General features: G+C 50.5%; 1 long non-coding RNA gene and 1 pseudogene across 1 annotated transcript in view; one reads left to right on the top strand and one right to left on the bottom strand.

The window, feature by feature from the left end:
* The first annotated feature begins 3,562 nt into the window (after positions 1-3,562).
* On the top strand, positions 3,563-7,039 carry LOC102441019 (annotated as a pseudogene).
* An 8,076-nt stretch (positions 7,040-15,115) lies between these two features.
* The window catches only part of LOC111827085, a 26,582-nt gene continuing 22,845 nt past the window's right edge, over positions 15,116-18,852 (bottom strand). Inside the window, exon 3 of the long non-coding RNA XR_002830567.1 lies at positions 15,116-15,180. This is a non-coding gene — a long non-coding RNA (uncharacterized LOC111827085). The remainder of the gene's footprint in view (positions 15,181-18,852) is intronic.

Here is an 18,852-nt window from a genome sequence, read left to right as displayed (position 1 = left end):
AAGACCGTAAGCCTCAAGAAGGTGGGGACCACACCGAGTACGTCCACTTAGCACTGACCACACACCTGCTACACTAAATAATTATAGCTCATGTTGTTTTTATTTAACGCTTATTATGTGCCAATCACAGAAAGCAGTTTGCACGTGGTAAACAATTTAATCTTGCCAACATCCCACAAAATAGATATTACTGTTAGTCCTCACTTGGTAGATGAGACAACTGAGGGACAGAGAAGGCAAGTAATTCATCCAACATTGCCACCTGGCCTATGCTGAAGCCAGGGTTGGATTTAGTCTGACACCTTTTCTGCAAATATCTGTAGAAGGGAGATGGCAAGGCAGAAGGCAGGAGGGAAGAAAAATTAGCAGGAAGAGACAAAAAGAAAGAAAGGCCAACTCTTAGAAAATAATGTGGAATCTGATATCCCACAGAAACTCCAAAGTTCCACTCCAGAGAGCAGGAAGACAGCAATTTCAGCCTAGAAAATGTTGCAGGCACATCTACTCAAAAGACGCTTCCAGACAATCCAAACCAAGCACCCATAGACTGGCCTGCATGGGGCAGCTCCGCTTCCTGGAGTCTTCTCCAACATCACCTCCCTACAAAATGGAGCTGCAGTCATAAAGGCAGCTCCCCCACAAGGAAGAGGCTGGTAGGTCAGCGAGAGCCTGACCTCATGGGATGTCCCTTCTAGACATGAAGACATCTGCATATGTAATTTGAGCCTTCCATTTAAGAATCAGCATAGCAGTTATAACACAGGATTTCTCTGGCTCCACTCCACCCGCTATCCCAGTGCCTTAGCAACCCTAGCACCCACCCTACCCCACCCCTCCCGACCCTCCCACATGTGCTCACAGGGACTGGGAGTTTGCCACCTCTCCCGCTCCAGCTCCAGCCCCAGCTGCCACCAAAGGTTCTGATGTTTGGGCTCACAAACTCCTATGTGTCGTCACACAGGTGCTGGGAACCACAGGCTCTCGCGGGTGATTTCCTTTCCTACCTCACTTCACCACCTGCGGCTCCCCGGCCTCCAGCAGTGAATCCACATGGAACAGGTCGCTCCCACCCACCCTCCAGAAACTCAGAAAAATTGCTTCCCCACTTTCTACTCCAGAATTTGGGCACAAATTCCTGAGATATTAATTGAAAATAGATCCCACCTGTCTCCAAGCAGCCTACTTTGTCCTAAATCTAGCCTGGGGCCATGCCCCTCTCTTTCTGTGTATTTTCCCCCTTTAGCTTCTCCACCAAACAGACCCCTGAGAATAATTCTAAGGAAAGATGAGGAGGAGAGGGAGACAGAATAAATCATACAGACTCTTCATTTTGGAAAAAGAATATTTTGCCCAACTGAGTTGGCCAGGGGATGCCTCAGAGAGAACTGAGCCTCAGAGCAGGATGGGATCCAAGAAGCGGGGTGCAAGGCAGGATGCCAACAGGGCAGGTGGTAGCCCAGTGTTCAGAAGTTGGGAAACTGGGTGCGCTGAGCCAGAGAGACATGTAGGAAATACCAGGTCAAACAGCTTGAAGTTAAAAAAGAAAAATCCATCTCTAGGAATCTCGCCGACAGCTCTTTCACCCATATGCTGCGGCAGATGAACTCTGAGGATGGCTCACATACCGTTCCAGCCACCTTCTTCCCTGCCTTCCTCTACAATTGAGCCTAAAGAGTAAGTTCATTTCCAGCCTCCTTTAAGGCCGAGATCGATTGGCCATGTGACACGGGGGCCATTTACATGGAGGTCGTCCCTGGGAGTTTCCCTTTCATGACCCCACCCCTCACCCCACACTCACACAAAAGGAAGCTCTCAAAAGCCTTTGGCTGTTCCCCTTCCCCTTCACTCTTTTCCTTCCTCACTGAGAAGTAGGAGCAGACCCTGGAGCTTCAGCAGCCACTTTTCACCAGGAGGACCAAAGCCATGTCCTAGGTGACAGAGCTGAAAGACTTTGAATGGCCCTGGACTGCCCCCTCCAGATTTCCCATGACATTTAAGAAAAGGAAAGAGAGAAGAAAGAAACAGGAAGGAGAAAAGAATCTTGTATAAGCCATTATACTCATGTTTATATTTCTTTATATTTATAATCTACTAGAGGCCCGATGCACAAATTTGTGCATGGATGGGGTCTGGCTGGCCTGCCCCGACTGGGGCCAATTGGGCCAGGTTGGCCAGGGGAAGGGGCCCTGCCTCCTGGTCGAACTCCCAGTCAAACTCTCGGTTGAGGGGACAATTTGCATATTAGCCTTTTATTAGATAGGATTACTTGCTGGAAAATGCATTCCCAGACACTGGAGGATCATCTGTAATATCATAAAATGGGAACAATCGAAATGGGAGTGGTAACACAAATTATGAGCCATCTACACCATGGAATCCTATATAGTAGTTAACAAGGAAGGCAAAAACCCATACATGTATAAAGACATGGAAAGATCTCTAGTCGATATTGTCAAGTAAAATAAACAAATCAACAGAACAATATGCAGTATTGAAACTTCTATGTGATTTTTAAAATGATGTGTGCATGTATCTATCTGTCTATCTCTCTATGAATGTATAGATAAAAGAAGGCCATATACCAACTGTTAATGACTATTCCTGGGGTTGTAGGAGTGTAGGGTTGGGCTTGGAGTGAAAGGAGGCCTATGCTCTTCACTCCATGCTTCTGTGGGAAAATAGTTAAAAAGCACAGTGTTAGTTTGCTTCCTTCGTGTGGGTAATTAAGTTTTAGATGAGTTTGATGCCTTTGGAGACCATTCTCTAGATGTCTTTGACTCCAAAATTCCAAACACCCCGAACAACCTCCTAGCACAGAGACAGACAGGCTGCGTGGATGGGGCACCCATCAGAACTGCCATGCTGATGGCATCACCGCTGGGCTCCTGCCCCCACAGACCTAGGAATGGAATTCTTGCACCTCAATCAATTAAACAATTGGGTCATTCAAAGACCTAGTTTTATGGCACCCCAAATCCAGCTGAAATGCTGCCCATGAAGTCTGGGGAGGGGGCGGGGGAGATTTCCTTGGACCCCAGTGCTACCGCCCCTCCATGGACCTGGGAGTCTGAGTCAGAAGCTTTTCCGTGGCTTCTCCTCAGCACCCAGAAGGGCCCGTTGCCAGGGCAGGGGCCCGTTTCTGGCTTTCTGGGCTCTGACAGGTGCGGGTCTACCTAACGCCATTAGCAGGGTGAATGGGTGTGACCTGTGAATTGCACAGCTGCTCTGTAATCTAAACCATAATGGGAGTGAGGGAGGGAGTTTTCAACAGGGGCTGTGCTGATGTCTGAGGATGTTCGAAGATGCAGTTCCCTGGGAACAGAGCGCCGGCTGGGCACGTGGGGTCCCACGGTGGGGAGAGCACTACAAGGTCCCACCGAGGAGAAAGGATCCACGTGCACACTGTGCAGGGGACCAGCCAACCCCTTCAGAGGCATTCCATCAGTGAGTGCCAATCAGTGACGGCGCACAGAAGTGGATGAGAGGTGTGGGGCAGTTTCACTTCGAAGGTGGCACCAGGGCCCGCGGGAGAAGCACAGGACTCATAGGCACTGGTCCCTGCATGGCATCTCGGAGGTAAGGCCAGCCTAGGTTAACTGCTCGCAGTCCGGTATCCGCTTGAGAATGAAGAGGATCCCAGAGTCCTATCCCACTGGGTTTCCTGCCTCTGAGAGCCAAGTTCCACATCCACCCAAAACTCTAGCCACACCACGCTTATTGGCCATCTAGGACCGTGTGCACAGCCCCAAGCTGGGCAGATGCGAGCCTGGTGCCAGTGTGGTGTGAGCAGGGGCCATGGGGCGGGGGGGGGGGGGGGGGCTGTCACTGGCAGGGCAGCTGCCAATCCAGAGAGCTTGGGAGGGACCCCACCAGCACAAACAGTAGCTGAGCCCGTGGATAGGAGAGCTGGCTCGGGAAGGCTTTTTGCAGGCTGCACATAGAACCCGCACTAACCACCGTCAGGTTGCGGGGTGGAGGGGTTGCAACCAGTACTGAGCACCTCCCATCTGTGGGTGACAAGACCACGGTCCCCTTCTCACGTCAGCCTTGAGGCTCTGCCCATGAGAAGCGTGTGATGGTTGCACAGAGGGGTTGGGGTGGGTGCTGGGTGAGGACATGGTGTGGACACCATTGCATGGCACCACTTCATGGTGGCCCCAGAGCATCCCAGGAAAACCACCCCCACCCCTGCCTCCTCCCCAACTTCTATCCCATCTCCCTGACCTCCTCACCGGTTCCACCAGCCCCGCTCAGCAATCCTCCTCTCCCTGTCCAGGAGGGTGGAGTGACGCCATTGGCTAAGGGGCCTGGAGGAGGCAGCTGACAGAAAGGGTGGGGAGTGGGGGTGGGGGGAAATGCTCAGATCTCCGTTGTCTCAGCCCAGACCACTTCTGTGACTTGCAGCGCTGACACTGCTGAACTCACTCATCGCTCTCACATCCTCCGGCCCATCTGCCACCTGCTTTCCCCACCCACCCACCAAACTGGTGCTTTTAAAGGGGGGAAACCCAAAACCCCTCCAAGTAACAAAGAATCATATAATTACTCTGCAGCCACTTGTCCTTGGTAATTTGATGTGTGTGTTGCTGTAATTACACATTATGTGGAGTTAGAGAGTCACGGTGCTTGTGTGGCCAACCAGTGGCGTCTGCAGTGTTTGCAAACGGAGGGAACAGTCCTGGAGGGAGCTTGGCTGGTGCAGCCCGCAGACCCCAGGCTTGGAGGGCTGGGGGCAGCAAACGGAGGACATGAGTGCAGGTGAGGCGGGGGGCAGCGCCAGGAGGGGGCACTGGGGCAAGTGTTTAGTGGGTGCCCACTGTATGCTGGGCGAGGCCTCACCTGTCCAGGGGCACACAGGGTCTGAGAGTGAAACCTCACCCGCCTCACCACGAGGCACTTCAAATCCACACGGACCCCTGAGTGAGGTCACCTCTGAAACGCTCTCACCTGGCCCCCACTTCTCTTCCTCTCCATCGAGGCCCCTGCTCGTTCCTCACCCACACTCCTGCCTCAGCCTCCACGGCCCATGTGCATCATCCTCCACACACCGCGCCAGTGGTCTTTTATAAAGGCTAAGCTGATACCATGGCTTCTTGCCCGGCATTCACTGGCTTACCATCGCCGTTGGGAGAAAACGCCAAGCCCTGGCATGGACCCCCGGGAGGTCTGGCTGCCCCGGGAGCAGGGGTGGCACCTCATCTCTCAGATTGTCCTCCCCACTCAGCTTCACCAGGAACCAGGAGCCGGGAACCGCGGATGCCAGGGCCAGCCTCATTATGCGGTCACCACGCCCGTTCTCCCACTCTGTGTCGGCTTTTATTTTATTTAAGGGTAGATCATATATCAAATTAATTTGACTCTGAAATGATAATAGATACTAAATAAATTATAAAAACATAGAAATTTGGAGCTGGATAGGACCCTGGAGGTTATGGGGCCGCTGGTTCCCAGCCGCTGTGCACATTAGAATCGCCTGCAGGGCTGTGGCCAGGAGATGCCAGCCTCACAGGCCGAGTGCATTGGTCTGGGGTGGGTGCACCTGCGCATCCATAGAGTCTAAGAGCTCCTGATGGTATCGATGAGGAACCCAACACTGGAGACTTTGAGGAATTTGTCTGTTAGCATAGAGCTGTACAGGGATGGCCCACAGGCAGGCCTCCCAGGCCACTGCCCTTCACCCTGTGCCCTGCTCCCTCCCAACCAAGCAACCAGGGTGGAGAAATGCCATCACAGGGACTGGTAAAACTAAGAATATTCCTAATTTTCCCCCAAAGAGCCTTAAAGTCCCACTGGATTCAGACCAGCCAGCCGTGTGAGAGAGGAGAGGGCCTGGCATCACGGATCCATTTTATTGACCTGGAAAACTGAGGAGCTGAAAGTTTAGGTCCTAGGAGGCAACACAGGCCAGTGGCTAAGATACTCAGCCATGGACTCAGACCCGGTTTTAGTGCTGACTCTGCACTCACCAGCTGTGTGGTCTTGGGCAGATCACTGAACCTCTCTGAGCTTCGAGGTTCCTCATTTGTTAGGTGGGAAATTTTAAGAGGATTGTGAACAGGCAAGAGTCTGGCCCATTGGGAGCACTCAAAATGTAAGATGCACGATGATGAAGTGCTCCTCAATCTGTGTCAGCTCCTGAGCAGGCAGGAAGGTGCGCAGATGATTTACAAAGGAGAACGCTGAGGCTCCGCTCTCACCACTGGGCGGGCAACAAGCACAGGGCTGGAGTGTGGTGGGGAGACCGAGGGGCCACCAGAGCAGCTGAGCTCTGCGGGCCCAGCACGGTCCCCTCCCTCTTAGCAACCATAGGTCCCCCAGGGGCGCTCGCAGGCCACAGGCTGTGGGTGGAAAAGAAGGTGCGGCCTCCCTGGCCCAGAGCAAAGAGGTGGCCCAGAGCGAGGACCCGAGGCAGCCGGACTCAGCGTGACCTGCATCCCTGGTGCTGCGAGCACGACCTTAAGTTCCCTCCCACAGGGCTGTCGTGAACCAACTGTCCAGGGCACAGGCCCAGGTTGCTGAAGAGGCCACAGGGGTCCTGCTACCTTTTCCGAAACTCCTCTGCAAGGGAAAATCCCTGAAGGAAATGGGGAAGCCATTGTCTGCCCTTGGAATGCAAAATGGTTGTCCGTCGGGTTAATTAGGGAAAAGAGCAGTCCAGAGGGAGAGGTCGGAGTGAAGAAGCTGAAAGGTTTGAAGTCTGTGGAGAAGATCGCTGACCACCTGGACGAGATGAATGAGGAGCTTCCCTGCATCCAGCAGGTCCCTGGCCAAAGGTTTGTAAGCAAACTCGACAGGAGAGTAAAAGCCACAGTGAGCAGTTTATGAAGATCCTGGAGGACATTGACACACTGATTCGGCCAGAAAATGTCAAAGGCAGAAGACTGAAAAGGAAGGGTTTGGAGAAAAGGGTGCGGGGCAGGTCCTAGCTGAGTGTGACCCAGTGAAGCAGACCTGGCAGGAGACCCAGCGGCTGCAGGAGACCCAGCGGCTGCAGGAGACCCAGCGGCTGCAGCCCACAGACTTGGCCCTGGCCCACTGAGGCACAACACAGGAGAGGAGAACTCAGGAGGCAGGAGGGGGGCATGGCCCCTATTCTCCTATGTGTGAAGTCTTTGCTCAGTCAGTAACTGACTGCGTGACCCCTTACCCTCTCTGGACCTTGTTGGGGAGCACACGAGACTTGGTTGGAAAGTTTGTAAGGAGGACATTCTGAGAAAAGGGAAGTGTGTGGAAGGCTGCCTGCCCTGTTTATCGGAATTCCGACTTAGGGGAGACTTAGGGGAGTGTTGAAGGCGGCGCCTCTAAGTGGCGGGGGCTGTGCTGCTCTGCAGAACAGTACCACCAGCGCTGCCCACGCTAGAACAGAAGTTACTTGATTTCACCGGGACAGTTGGCCAATGGCCAGTTTTCCTTCTGTGCCTGTTCCCAATGAACAAGTATTGTTTTACAATCTTAAAAACAACAACAATAAACAAACAAAGGAGAAAGCTGAGACTCAGAGAAGTCAGATGACTGGCCCAAGATCACACAGCAAGCGGGTACAGGTCTGGGATTGGAACACAGAGCTGGAGCCCCCTCTCAGCCCCGGGCTTCCCACAAACGCCCCAGGAACCCAGGTCTGTGGACTCTCCCGCAGGCCCTGTTCACGCTAATGTGCTGCTTCTGATGAGATTGGAAAGTCAGCTTCTTATTGGAACCCCTGTGGGCTGAGCACATGAAAGGGGAGAAGGAACCCATTGGCCCTGCAGCCTCCACAATCCACTCAGCCCCTGGAAGAAAAGTAATTAAAGTTATGAATCCTGGGAACAGTGGTGGCATCACCGTTCACACTAGCTCAGCCCCCACGAGATCTCTCCCCGGGGCCACCGGACAAGGAAGAGCTGATTTGCAACCCGGCACAGACTACTTAGCTTTGGATTTACAGTTTGATAAGAGACCATCCATCATGTTTATGGGGAGATAATCACCTACGAGCACCAGGAATAGCAGTCTGAGTCACAGCTGGAGGCCAGCCCAGCCAGGCCTGGGGACAGGCCCTGATGGGACCATCTCTGGAGGCAGAGAGAATGACAATGGGGCAAAGGCCACCTGGGGAAATGGGGAGTAAAAGCCTCTCCCATTCCCCATTGGTCTGTCTCCCAATAAGGCTTGCTCATGCTGAATTCATTCCCCCACAGGAGAAAGAAGTCAGGGGGAAATCAACCAAGCAAGGGACACGTAGGAGAGTAACCCCTATGTTCCCAACCCAGGAGAGGAGAACTCAGGAGGCAGGAGTGGGGCATGGCCCCTATTCTCCTATGTGTGTAGTCTTTGCTCAGCCAGTAACTGACTGCGTGACCCCTTGCCCTCTCGGGACTTTGTTGGGAAGCACGGGAGACTTGGTTGGAAAGTTTGTAAGGAGGACATTCTTAGGAAAAGGAAGTGTGTGGAAGGCCGCCTGCCCTGCTTATCTTAGGGGAGTGTCGAAGGTGGCGCCCCTAATTATTCCTTGACCTTTCCAAACAAGTCTGTGCACGTGTAGACCCCTGGGTGTTTACGGGAATCCTTATGCCTAATCTTTGGGTGCCCTTGCCTAGAGGACAATGCAAACTGCAATAAAAGCCTAACGAGGCAGGCAATCGGGGCTGCCTGGTTCCTTTGGCCAGGCCATCCCTTAGCCCTCTCTTTCACAAATGCTGTAAATGAATGGAGTAATCCATTCATCCATTGCTCAGGGTCTTCTGGTCAGCTCTGGCAGGACCTCATTCATAGAGTGAGCAGGTCAGACCACACTCTGACACGCTGTCACTCTGAGGCTGCAGCAGGAGAGCCGGGTGCTCCAGAGGGAGCAAGGCCACCGCTGGCAGGTTAGGCCCTGGACTCCAGTGCAAGGACAGAAGTGGCACCAGGGCCTCCACCCAGCCTCTAGGGGGTGAGGACAAGAACATCACGCCCCCTGGGAAATGTTCCTTTAGACTCTGGGCTTATTTGGGGCTAGAAGCACGGGAACCACAGAGGACTGGATGCCAGTGTGGGGCACTTCTATTCTACTCCTTGGGAAACTGGAGACTGGATTTCTGAAGGCAGTGACACCATCCCTCCAATTTCAGGATGGTTGCAGCAGGAACTGAGGGAGAAAGGATCCAGGCTCAGCCCTTTCCAAAGACGAGGGATGGGGGCTAGAGGCCTCTTGGAGCCCCTCCAGTCAGCCCTATTCATTCCCATTAAATTTGAAAATTGGAAACTGCCTATGGCTTATTATTCTTGTTATTTTTTACCTCATTTTAAAGACCGAAAGGCCTGAAAAGCTAAGGCACAAGAGAGCACAGAAATGTGCGTCCGGCAGAGGGAGCTCCATCTGTCACCCTGAAACCTCTGCTTTGCCTTAATTAGAGGAGCCCAGACATCACCCTTCAAAACCTGGCTCTTCGGCCAGAAATGCCAACTGCTCAACCTTCCTCGGAACCGGGCTGCTGGCCACCTCTGGAGCCAGAGCCCTGGGTGGCCAAGTGCCACAGCCACGCGATTGAAATATCCATTTGGTGCCACTTCTGCCTGTTAATTGCCTCGTGCAGAGTGCTCCTTGCTGGACCTCCCATCCGTCTGCTTCAGGAGCGGCCCCTCCTGCGCTCCTCTCTGGAGCCTGGCTGGCTGAGCGGCTGCCCCCAGTGCCAGGCACCGCTGCCGCTCCTGTCCTGCTTCCAGCAGTGGCATCTGGATCTAGGTCTGGCTCCTGTTTCGTTCTGTGGCTGGCTCCGCTCCTGGCAGCGCAGAGCAGAGGAACAGCTTGGGACGCCTGGGTAGCAGGTGGTGGCAGCTCCGGCACTGGCCCCCCAAGCAGTGACCTCCTCTCTTGCTCAGCTGCACGTGGGTGGTCTGAAAGTAGAGGGCAGCACAGGGTGGCCACCAGGGGATCCTGGCTACTCTGAGCTGCCAGACAACATGTGATCTCTGCCCAAGGAGGGCAGGGGAGGAGAACCTTAGGATGAGGCTGCCACAACAGAGGACTGTGATTTAGAAGAAGAAATACATATTTGTTCCTCTCCCAGTTGGAGGCACAGAGGTCTGAAAGGCTAGGAATTTTCTAAGTGAAGAAGTCATGAAGGTCTCTTTATTATGTTTATGTGGTGGCTTTTGGAAACCCCTAGGTAACCAAAGGGTGGGGGCTGTTGCCAGGGGAACCAGTGGCTAGATGGTTGGAACTTCCTGTCCCACCAGTGGCTGATGATTTAATCACTCATGCCTAAGTAATGAAGCCTCCATAAAAACTAAAAGTGTAAGGGTCCCGAGAGCTTCCAGGCTGCTGAACACGTGGAGGTTTTGGGGAAAGTGGAGCACCTGGAGAAAGCGTGAACTCCGTGCCCTTCCTACACCCTGCCCTGTGCATCTTCTCCATCTGATGGTCCTGAGTTCCATTCCTTCATAATAAACTGGTAATCTGGTAAGTGTGCTGTTTTCCTGAGTTCTGTAAGCTGCTCTAGCAAATTAACCAGACCTGAGGAGAGGGTCATGGGAACCGCCCATCTAAAGCCGATTGGTCAGAAGCAGACTTTCTACTGACATCTGAAGTGTGTGGGGGGGTGCGGGGGGGGGGAAGTAGTTGTGTGGGGCCCAGTGAACCCTTAACCTGTGGGATGATACTATCTTCAGGTAGAGAGTATCAGACTAGGGTTAATTGCTTGGTGGTGTGGGAGGGAAAACACAACGAAATTGGTGTCAGAATCAGGGTTGTTTCCCCTGGAGAAGAGAAAATGGAAGGGACAGACCTCCAGCTTCCCATGAGAACTGTTGGCATGGTAGGAGGGATCAAAATGACTCTGTATTGACCCTGAGAGGTGGAGCATCGTGGTGAAAGCAACAGAAAGACAAATTTCATTTCTATAAAGCAGTGGTGGGGAACGTCAGGCCCGTGACCTTATAAGGCCTGTAAAATCATTTGGTCTGGCTGCCAAAGCACTAGTGGTGAGTTAATGAAATGTTTGATCAAATATAGCAGGCTAATTTTTAAGTTCATAATTTTGTATGGTCTGAGAATGATGTTATAAATATCCAAGTGGCTGTTGGCAGAAAACGGTTCCCCGTCCCTGCTATAAAGGAAAGTCGTGTTAACACAGGTGTGTGTGATGCCTCTGCAGATGGTATGTTCCCCACAAAAATGTCAGAGGAGGCCAGGTACCACTGACAGGGTGTCAAAGGACAAGTCCACCTCATTTGAAGACTCTGAGTGCTGACTGGCCCTCAAAGTGTGCCTGTCTGAACAGCTTATTCTAAAATTTATATGGAACCACAAAAGACCCCAAATAGCTAAAGAAATCTTGAGAAAGAACAAAGTGGGAGGTATCACACTCCCTGAAGTAAAATTATACTACAAAGCTACAATAATCAAAACAGTATGGTACTGGCATAAAAACAGATCTGTAGCTCAATAGAAAAAAATAGAGAGCCCAGAAATAAATCCTCAATTACAAGTGTGTTATATTGGGAATCAGCGACCTAAACAAAGGACGCCTTAATCAGTAAGCCACATTTGGAGTCTGTATTATGCCAGGGTCTCAGAGGAGTTGCCTCTCAAAGTCTGAGCAAAATAACATGGAGAAAACTTTCCCTTTATACTTTCCTAGTGTCTTTGTCTCCCAAATATGGGATGGGGCTTCTGGACCTTTCACAGGCTTTGCAAAAAGCCCTATGTGCTGGGATGAGGGCAGTGAGACTATATCTCAAGGCCTGGCCTGGTGCCAGTATTGATAACTCTGTCTGGGGGTTGTGTATTGTTCATGATTTATGGCCTCTCTAAAACGGGGGTAGTACTTTGGGTAAACGGGTCTTTCAGGACCAGATAAGTGAGCTCATTTTCCCTATTATTCAAGCAAGCATGTTTACAGAAGCCAAGAATATCAGAGTTAATTCACAGAACGGAGGACCATTTTAGTGGAAAATTTCAAATAGCAGTTTTTACAACATAAAGGTTACGGGAACAAGATGGAGTGCCTATGCTTCAAGTGATGCTGGCAAAACTGGACAAATACATCCAAAATAATGAAATTGTACCACTTTCTTACACCATATGCAAAAATAAATTCAAAATGAACTAAAGACTTAAATGTTACGCCTGAAACCATAAAACTACTAGAAGAAAATGTAAGCAGTAAGCTTTTGACATTGTTAGCAATATCTTTTTGGCTATATCTTTTCTAGCAAAGGAAACAAAGGAAAAATAAACAAATGGAACTACCTCAAACTAAAAAGTTTTTGCACACTAAAGGAAACCATCAATAAAACCAAAAGACAACCTACTGAATGGACGAAGATATTTGCAAATAATATATCTGGTAAAGGGTTAATACCCAAAATATATAAAGAATTCATACAACTTAACACCAAAAATCAAACAATCCTATTTAAAAATGGGCAGAAAACCGAATAGACATTTCTCCATAGAGGAAATACAGTTGGCCAACAGACATATGGAAAAATGTTCAACGTCACTATCCAGGAAGTACAAAGTAAAACCACAATGAGATATCACCTGTTACCTGTCAGAATGGCCATCATCAATAAATTAAAAAATAAGAAATGCTGGCAAGGATGTGAGAAAAGGGGATCACTTGTGCACTGTTGGTGGGATTATAAATTGGTGTAACTACTACAGAAAACAGTATGGAGCTTTCTCAAAAAATTAAAAATAGAGCTTGCATAAGATTTAGGAATTCCACTTCTGGATATTTATCCGAAGAAAACAAAAACACTAATTCAAAAAGATATATGCACCCCTATGTTCATTGCAGCATTACTAGCAATAGCCAAGATATGAACGTAACCTACCTGTCCATCAGTAGATGAATGGATGAAGAAGAGTTTGTAAGTATATATAACAGTATTATTCAACAATTAAAAAGAAGGAAATTGTGTCATCTGTGACAACATGGGGGGGGGGGCGACCTGGTGGCTATTACACTAAGTGAAATAAGTCAGATAAAGACAAATATTGTATGATCTCACTTATATGTGGAATCTGAAAAAAAACAAAATCAATAAAAAAACAACAACCCAGAACCATTGATATAGAGAACAAACTGATGGTGCCAAAGGGGAGAGAGTGGGGGATAAGAATTTTAAAAAACTGGTCTTAAATATATAATAACATTCAAAACAATCCTTGTATTCTAAAACCAATTCAGTTTTTTAAAAAATATTGAGCGAAACATGACATAAAAATAATAAAAATAAGAAGTGTGCCTGCCTGCAATGTGGAAGGGACTGAATGAGCAGGGGCTGGAGATTCAGATGGGATGATTCCACTCCCAATTCTGCCACTAATTTGTTGGCAAATCACGTCATCTCTCCAAGCCTCAGGCCTCTCGTCTGTCTGTAAACCAGCAGGTCTCAGAGAAGACCACCTCTGAGTATTTCCAATCTTAAACCTGGCAGCACTGCCTGGCCCCAACCCTCACCCCTCTCCTATGGCCAGAGAGGAGCTGGACATGGGGCCCTTCAGAGCCAAATTAATGGAAGAAGGCTTCACAAGGTAACCCAACGCCCGGAAGGGCAGGGGTGCGATGTGGAGAACTTTTTGCAGCATAAGGTCAATGTTATGCTAGCAGAGAGGCTCTGAGGCTCACATGTGAAACCGATGAGGGCTCATGGCCGAAATCAGCCCTTGCAATTTGAGATATATTGGATTGGTTTTAGGAACTTAAGGTAAAGAAAAGGAAGAGACAGCTGCAACTAAGAGCAGAAAGTCACCACCGCCCCACCCCTTCCGTTCCACCAGGCACTGAATGGATGGTGTGTCCAGCTCACACGGTACCCAGCGGCGGTAAATGCTCACGTGACAGTAGAGGAAACTTGAAATGTCTCAAATTCTGGTGGAGGCTGGGGTGGCGTGTGGAGAAGGAGTCTTGGGGAAAGAGGAAGGAGTTAAAAGTGCAGAAAAATTGTGTGGGAAGGAAATAAATAGCTAGTAGAGCAGAGAGGATGCCACATGCTGACCAAGGGGACCTCCATTGGGGTCACCCCAAAGGTCTGAGCCAAGAAGATGCCCTCTCAGATGACAGAAAGGTACAAGATTGCTACGCCAGGATGGGGTATGGAGAGCAGCCGCCTTACTCCCTCACATGGCCTCTGTCCATTTGTTCTCCCCAAAAGCTGCCCAGCCAGCTTTCCCGACTCCTGCTTGGCGTAGACCGGGAATTAAAAAGAATTCCCTGAACACATAAACAGACAGTGTGATGTTCCCAGGAACCCAAAGGAGGGGAGTCTAATGAGTGTTAAATATGACACAACATTTACAACCACTAATTAAAAATTCAATAATAAAAAAGAACTTCTTATTTGATTACTTCTCTTGGAGAAATCACTTTGAAATAAATATTTTGATAAGTCACTCATGTGAGTGACGTAATTATCAGAGATGACTGTAAAACTGTCTTTTACGGAAAGTGGGTCTAGGTAAGCCCGTAACCCTTTGCTTCACGTTGGTCTACATGTTTTGGTGCAAGTTGGGGACTAGCAGCTGGGCAAAGCCGCTTTGCTATGCATGAACGAGGAAAGGACCCAAATCAGGCACTGCCTGGGGAGTCGGGAGGTAGAAAAACTCTCAGAAGATTCTAGAGAAGCGAACATCTAAAATGGGCCTTGCAGTAGGTAGCTGTGATGTAAGCCCCTGTGTCTGCCTCCCCACTGACAGCATCTGTAAGTCCTCCTCTGCTCACTACCACGATGGTGCGAAGGCATTCCTCCTCAGTCTGCTCCCAAGTGGCGCAGGATAGAAACACAGGCACTGCCCAGGCCGGAGGACGAGGGACAGCTGACATCTGGCCCGAGTAGATGGACCATGGAGTCGGCGTGCTGGATGCGACCTGAAGACGTCCTCAGGGGGACACAGGGCTGGGAGAGGCAGGATTGTGGATGTGAAGACTGTGGTGGGCGGGTGTCCGTGGGCAGCAGCTGATGGAACCCCAAAGGCACGTTGACCTGTCAGCTACCAAGGCCACACCTGCCTGTGCCCTGTTTTCTCCTTTTGTGCCAACATCTTTGATTCTCCTAAGTCAACAGGCCAGCAGGGCATGGGGAGGGCAGGAAACCAACACCACAAGGACGCAAAGGAAGCTTTGTCATGGAAAAATAAATAAGGGTGGGCTTTTACACCAAGCACCGCTCTGGGAACCCAACTGTTCCGGCCGTGTTTGAAGTGTACGTTTACTAAAAGAGAGAAAAAATAAACCAGATAAAAGCAATTGAAATCCTCCCGGACAGAAGGCTGCCCCCGCTTGGACCCAGCGGCCACTTCGCCCTATGGCTCTCTCGAGCTCCCTACGGCTGGCCACAGAAATGAAGACTGTAATTAAAACAAGGCTGCTGATGCTGCTGCTCAAATTAAACTCCTTAAAAAAAAAGAAAGAAAGAAGGAAACATTTTCGATAAAGAGAGACTAAACTCAGCATGCTTCCTTACTGTACTACTTTTCTTCCAGGAGGATTAGCAAATCTGAAGTATGGGGCCTTATAATTTTGATCAAGCAAAGTGTTTTAAATGGTTTTGTTTCCTTCCTCTTTCATTAAAACTGCACGACTGTGGCTCTATTCTGTACGTAACGGGTATAGACATGCATGCTGTGGCACTTCGGCACCGTGCAGACAATAGGACCCTCCGCGGGAGCTGATGTCGCTTTAGGATCTGTTGGGGAAACGCCATAGGTACAAACATATAAGTGAAAATGGTCCTAGATGTAAGTATGTAAAAACAAGTGCTTATTCCATTGCCCAGGTGGTGGTTTTGAACTTGGGAACACAAGAAAAGTACATTTATTAGCTCAAAGAGGCAGATCTGCATGAGGGAGCGTGTCCTATGGGGGCCAGAGAGAAGGCTCTGGAGGCCCCTCTCCCGGCGGCTGTCCTGAGAGGAGCTGAACCCAGGGCTGCAGAGGAAACCCAAAGGGAGGATGCTGATTGCTGCAGCCTGGAGCGCCTGCTCCCAGCACTCCGCCTCTCTGCAGCCCAAAGACTAGAAAGGAAGGAGGGAGGAGAAAAAGAGAAAGAAGAGGAGGAGGAGAGGAAGAGAGAGGCAGGCAGAGAGGGAAAGAAAGAAAGAAAGAAAGAAAGAAAGAAAGAAAGAAAGAAAGAAAGAGAAAGAAAGAAAGAAAGAAAGAAAGAAAGGAAGGAAGGAAGGAAGGAAGGAAGGAAGGAAGGAAGGAAGGAAGGAAGGAAGGAAGGAAGGAAGGAAGGAAGGAAGGAAGGAAGGAAGGAAGGAAGAAAGGAAGGAAGGAAGAAAGAGAGAGAGAAAGAGAGAGAGAGAAAGAAAGAAAGAGGAAGGAGAGGGGGGAAGGTTGCAAGGAGCCTCTGGTCCCAAGTTAGAGAAACCAGGTCAGCCAGCGTGAGAGAAAAAGGGTGGGTTCTAAAAACAGAGGTGGGGGTGCTCTTGGACATGCATATAGGCAGGACTCCGGAGAGTTCTGGGACAAGGGCTTACACAATCTTCAGGGAACAAGGATGGATAGAGAGTGGCTCTTGGGTTTATCTACCTGGAGGTCAGGAGAGCAGTTTCTGGGGCGTGGAAGGCTGGCAGCCAAACCTCTGTAGAAAGGGGGGTGGGGGAGACAATCCTGGCACATTTGGGCTGGGAGCGGGAGCAGAGGGAAGAGTCCCAACTGGGGAGGCTAGGGATCCCAAAGGAGCTTTTTAAGAGGGAAAAGGTTTGAATGATGTTGGAAAAGAGCCAATAGAGAAGGGCACAGGATCCAGAGGAGGCAAGAAAGAGAAGAGACAATTCTTCCATTTCAACACAAAGGACACAGGAAACAAAGAACCATCAGAGCCTATAATCAAAGTGGTGGAGCCCCAGCCAAGGGCTGTGTATGGGACACATTTGCAGAGGAGAGATATGTTATGTAGATCATGAGTGTAGGTGGAATGGATGAGTTAGTAAAAAAATGAACTGATGAGTGAATACCCAACATATTTGGCAACAGACATGCAGAGCAGGCCTGCTATTTTTGTACAAGGTTTGTCCTCAGATTGCCACCTGGTCCCCTTGGCCATTTGGTACCTAAACTAGCAGACAGGACCTTCCCATCACCACATGGAAATAGGCCATCAAGCTGCCCACAGCCTAGCCAAATATTTTCTCCAGGACATTTTGGATTAACTGTAAAAGCTGCAGGAGTGTGATTTAAGCCCCTAAAACTACAAACCACAGAGCAGGCACGGACTACTGCCCGGGTCTGACTATTTTAAGGGCCATTGTGATGAGCAAAAGCAACTGGCAGGGTTCCTCTCCACAAGGTTTCTCCCCCTCTCCCTCCCTCCTCACCTTCCTGCCACTGCAGGTACCGACTGCCACAGGACGCCCACTTGTGGGCCCTGGGGTCCTGCGTAAAACCCACTAGAATAACTGGGCCATTGGATTTCAGATTAAATCGCCCCCACAGGCCCTCCTCCTCCCATTCCTGGGCTCATTAGAGCTCAGAGAATGGAACACCTCCTCCCGCTAATGGCCCGTGAGCAAGTGAAGGAGAGAACCAGCCCCTCTACTGCGCACTAAAGAGGAAGCGGGAGGAAAAGGTCACTGGCTACAGCCCCGAAGTTTTTAGTGCTTCAGGAGAACTTTCTCCTGACCATGAGAGATCTGGAGCGTGAAGAAAGGAGTTACTGCGATGTGCTGGTTAGACACAGAACAGACATCCTTGGTGCTGCCAAGTGACCGAAGTTCAGAGTTCTGGACTTTATCATTCGAGAAGCTTCCATGCCTGTCTCACCGGTGGGCAGGGGGCTTGTGAGATGCCTGGGGCCGGAAGGGGCCTCAGAAGCTGTGGGGGTGGCGCACAGAGGAAAGTGAGGTCCGCTAGGAGCTGCCTGGTTTGTGCTGACTCCTCCCATCTGAACAAGGGCACCCCCTCGGGGCAGTAGAGGGTTTCCCGGGACAGGTGGAACACAGAAGTTTACCAAGATGCACCTAGCGTTTAGCCACGTGGGCAGCGCTGGCCCCACATGTGAGCAGCTGCCGGTGAACAGGCCACATTCTGGTCTAGAAGCACTTCCCGGCCAGGGCTCCACTGGTGCCTCTGCCAGGGACCGCGCCAGGGACCGCACCAGGGCCCGCGGGAAAAGGCCGAGCTCCTGTCGCCCACCTGGCCCACTCTGAGCCCTGCCCGCCTCTAGCCACGTTTGCTTGTCTAGAAATCAGCTGACTTAAGAAAAGTGATAGCTAATAACGCAAAGGAATTGGGTCTGGGATCCCAGCCACCAGAAAGCTGGAGCAGCTGCTGATTGCGTGTGGACCAGACAGACTTTCCTTAAAGGACAAGAGCAGAATGGTCACCACCACAAAGGAGAATGGCCACGGCCTTGCACACACAGGTGAACTGTTTCTAGCTGGCCCCCTTACAATCACTAAAATTAATAGACACAGACTCATAGTTCCAGGCCTCCCTAACCCACCAGTCAGGGAATCGTTTCCAGAAAGTGAGTGATGTCAGGAATAGAGGATTGGGACTCAACCAAATCTCACTGCAATCTCTGTGCTGCTTATCGCCATTCTGAGGAGGGGGTGGCTCTTTGGGGCCAGCTGAGGACCATAAACAGGTCATTACCTGCTGGCCCCTCCCTCCCAGCTTCCCATCCACTAGAAAACTGCAAAGGCACTGCCAAGAATGCCCACAGCCTGCCATTGGAGGAAAGGGGATTTGTGGGGTGTGGGGTCGCAAGTGGGACATGCGAGTTTCACAACCTATGGCCTTGGTGAGCTCAGTTACATCACAAGATAGAGAACCTTCACCATGGCAACCAGAGGGAAGACAGTTAGGGACCAGGAGGGCCCTGTGACACGGAGGTCTCCTACTGTGCCACTTGTGTGGATCCCCTTACAGCCACCAGGCAG

This window comes from Myotis lucifugus, unplaced genomic scaffold (genome assembly GCF_000147115.1).
Source record: "Myotis lucifugus unplaced genomic scaffold, Myoluc2.0 scaffold_129, whole genome shotgun sequence".
In the NCBI taxonomy this organism is placed as follows: Eukaryota; Metazoa; Chordata; class Mammalia; order Chiroptera; family Vespertilionidae; genus Myotis; species Myotis lucifugus.
This window is presented reverse-complemented; position numbering and strand designations above follow the sequence as displayed.